This window comes from Thamnophis sirtalis, unplaced genomic scaffold, assembly GCF_051295495.1.
Source record: "Thamnophis sirtalis isolate CommonGarterSnake01/CBP01778 unplaced genomic scaffold, rThaSir2_p1.2 scaffold_4, whole genome shotgun sequence".
In the NCBI taxonomy this organism is placed as follows: Eukaryota; Metazoa; Chordata; class Lepidosauria; order Squamata; family Natricidae; genus Thamnophis; species Thamnophis sirtalis.
In genome coordinates, this window is record NW_028261384.1 from 50,526,170 (window position 1) to 50,530,597 (window position 4,428).

Here is a 4,428-nt window from a genome sequence, read left to right on the forward strand (position 1 = left end):
AAAACTTCAGATACACAATGGAACTAGAAAAATTGCAACCATTATGGGAAAGGAACTATAAATTAACAATGGTGACAGCATATAAAGATAATTTGTATAAAATGTTTTATAGATGACACATGCCACCTGAAAGATTAGCAAAAATGTTTAAGGATAAATCAGTCAAATGTTGGAAATGTCATCAATTGCCAGGATTGTATTATCACATGTGATGGACATGCAGAGACGCAAAAAGCTGTTGGGTTAAAATACAAACATGGTTAGAGAAAATGATACATTAGCCCATAGAGTTTAGACCAGAAGTATTCTTATTGGATATTCTACAAGAGAAATATAGTAAAGAAAATTCATATTTGATTGTACAGATAATCAAGCAGCTAGAATTATATTTGCACAAAATTGGAAAACAGCAAAAATCACAGCAGAAGGAGAGTTAATAAAGAAGATATTAGATGGTGCAGAAATGAAGAGATTGACATTGAGAACAAAGGAAATCAGTGTACTACAGGACATGGGGCAATTTTATGATTGGTTAGAAAAGAGATACAAATAGAAAGAGAAAGGAACAAAGTATAAAAAATAACTCAGATGACTAATCTGAGGGGGGGGGGACTAGGAAAGTATTAAAATGCAAGTATACAAGTTAAAAAATGATACAAGTGGAATTATTATTAGAAATAAAATGTAACAGAGAAAATTATTTTGTATGAAAATATAAAGTTTGGATTGCTGAAATGCCAACCTGAGAACCCATCAGAGAAAATAAATAAGCAAGGGCAACAATGGAATGGAGGAAGGATGAGGAGGAAAGGAAAGAAAGGGTAAAGCAGAGGAAGTAAGGGAAGGGAATTAAGAGTAGGAGAGAGGGTAAGGAGGAGGAGGAGAGAGGAGGATTGGGGGAAGAGAGGGAAGGGGAAAGGAAGAAGGAGAGGAGGAAAGAAGAAGGCAGAGAAGGGAGGTTGAGAAGAGAGAAGGAGCAAGATTGTTGCAAAATAAGATGGAGGTATGGGATGGCAAGAAATTGACCCAAACTGTATTCTATATATTTGTAGAAAATAATGATAAAGATTAATGATGAATAGATAAATGTTAAAAATAATTATATATCTGTAAAAGCTAAAATTTTAGGTTAAAAAAGAATTTATTTGGCAGTTCTATTTCTTATATTCCAAGAATGAACAATTTATTTTTACTCTCTACATTCAATTTCTGAACAAATTCATCAGATTGTTCTAGTGATTATTATGTTAGAATGAATTAGTGATGTTTGTGTCTGAAGCAAACATTATCTATTGCATCATTCCAGCTACATTCCCTTAAACAATTGTAAAAAGTGAGGCTGTAATTTTTTTTTAATGATTCTGTATCTTTTCACTAATTTATTTGGAACATTTGTTTTTAATGTTAGGGCCACACATGGGTAATATTTCCCTAAGAGGCCAATGTTAAGGACATGCTATCTGATAAGAAGTTCTAAAATTTCAGAATGCTTTCAAAATTCTCAGACAGCTACCACTACATTTATTTATTTCCTTCTGTCTAATTCTCAGAGGCTGCTTCAGCAAGTCTCTGTAGTTTCCTTGGCAACCTTCTCCTCCTTGTCTCCTTCCTAGGCTGAAAAAAAGTGAGTGGCTAAAAGTCACACAGCTGACTTTCTGCCTAAGGCAGAACTAGAACTCATGGTCCAGTCTTATGCATTAACTATTACACCAAACTGGCTGTAATGTTTATCTTTAATTTATTGTAAATCTCAGTGTTCCTATACTGTTTAACAGTCCCCAGACTGCTCTTGATGCCAGAATTATGTTTCTCAAATTTTTATATATTTTCTCCTTGAATTTTCCTGCAAATTTGAGATCTATTTTGGGTAATTTTACTTTGTTTTGACCTATAATTCATGACTTAATTTCAAAAACAAACAAACAAACACAGACACACACACACACACACAGAGAGAGAGAGAGAGAGAGAGAGAGAGAGAGAGAGAGAGAGAGAGAGAGAGAGAGAGAGAGAGAGAGAGAGAGAGAGAGAGAGAGAGAGAATCCATATATATTAGAAATTAAGTATATTTCACTTTTATTAATGTCCACATTTCCAGTATCTTTCTTCCTTAGAACTCAAATGTGATGGTATTGGGCTTACTAGCATCTCCCCTTTTTATATAATTAAATTTTGGCACTATTGCAGTTTCCAATTATTTCAACAACACTTACACCTTACATGAAGTTCTGTTCAGGATTTAATTCAGGATTGCTTCCCTTCTGATTGCTCCACAATCATGATTGTAATAGTTAAGGCATTTAATTTTTAAGAAAGGACTGGACAGCCACTTATCTGAAATAGTATAAGGATTGGACTACAAGATCTCTACGGTCCCTTCCAGCTCTAGTTTGATTGAACTCTGATTAATAAACATTTTATTTTGGCTCAAAATTGTGACATCTCTTCAGTGATTTTGTGTCTACAGCTTTAAAATTATTTATAGCAAAAGTTCTGTTCAAGCTGTATGTAGAACCAAAGTTGGCTCATATTTCCATCTGCCATGTTTGAGAGAGTAATCTAAGTTTCTAAGTAATTGTTCAAGACTCCAGGTGTAGATCCAACACAGCTCTTCCCTTGGAAACTGGATTGCTAAGGGCAAAAGACAAACCTTGATTGCTTATACTTAACTGCTTAAATTATTGGTAAATAGAGAGCCAGTCAACAAAATTTAACTAACCAATAATTTTCAATTAGCTTGCTAAAGACGGCTTTAAGGAAGTTGATATCAGTTAGACCTTAACCAAAGGTCCTAATATATAAATCTGTCAGGACTGCAAATACTTACAAAAGCATATTTTCAGTGGAGAACTAAACCTAATGAATACCTTATTTTAAATCCTAGACCTTGAATTCCAGCCAGAAATCAGTCCTCTATCACCACCTTAATTTTGCCTAAATATCTGGCTTAATTTAATGTTAATTGATGTACATCCTTATGCAATACATTTAATAATGGATGTTCTTCTAGTTCTGGGACTATTAAAATAGTTAGCTGTATTATTATTTATGTTATATGATATACAGTAGATAATTATATCTTAATCTCAGTTATTATCATAAATACTTTTGGAAAATTGTAACAATTATTAAAAAAATTTAAAAGGTTCTTTGGATCCTTGGAAAGTTGACATTGCTTTTAAATTCTTAATCACTGAGGAAACTTTAACTCTTCAACAGTGAGTAAACTGGGTTCATACTTATGATCATTGCTGTGTCCCGTGGTCATGTGATCACCTTTTGACAAGCAAAGTCAATGGGGAAGTCAGATTTACTTAACAACTTATCAACAGCAATGATTCACTTAAGAAATGTGGTAAGAAAGATAAAATGGCGCAAAACTCAATAAAAGTTTCATCCCCACAAGTCAACGGGGATGAATCTTGTGGAGACTATCTGGGATGAGTTTGACCCCGTGACCCCCAAGGGCATGGACAGGATTATGGGGAGACTGAGTGCTGGACCAGTGTCCCTCTTGGTTAGTTTCAGCTTCCCAGGAGGTGACATGAGGCTGACTCCAAGCGGTTACCAACGCTTCATTGAGAGAGGGGTTCTTTCCCACTGCCTTGAAGGAGGCGGTGGTGAGACCACTCCTTAAGAAGCCTTCCCTGGACCCAGCCTCTTTAGCCAACTATCGTCTGGTCTCCAAACTTTGCTTTGTAGCGAAGGTTGTCGAGAGTGTGGTAGCACGTCAGCTTCCCCAGTACCTGGATGAAGCTGCATAACTAGATCCGTTTCAGTCGGGTTTCAGGCCTGGGTACAGCATGGAGACAGCATTGGTCACATTGGTTGATGATCTCTGGCGGGCCTGGGACAGGGACTGCTCATCTGTCCTGGTCCTATTAGATCTCTCGACGGCTTTCGATAGCATCAACCATGGTATCCTACTGCGACAACTTGGGGGGTTGGGAGTGGGGGGGCACTGTTTTGCGGTGGTTCTCCTACCTGTCAGATCAGTCACAGTTCGTGTTGATTGGAGGACAGGAATTGACCCCGAGGCGCGTCACTTGTGGGATGCCCCAGGGGTCGGTTCTCACACCCCTCCTGTTCAATATATATATGAAGCCGCTGGGTGAGATCATCCATGGTTTTGGGGTATGGTATCATCAATATGCTGATGATACCCAACTTTTCATCTCTACCCCAAACCACCCTAACAATGCCCTCGACGTAATATCCTGATGCCTGGAGGCTGTGCAGATCTGGATGGGGAGGAACAGGCTCAAGCTCAATCCCTCCAAGACTGAGTGGCTGTGGTTTCTGTCATCCCGATTTTTGAATCTTGTTTCATCTTTGATGATAGGGGGAGAAACTTTACCCCCCTCAGAGAGGGCCCGCAATCTGGGGATCTTCCAGGATACGCAGCTTAGTTTAGAAGAACACCTGACA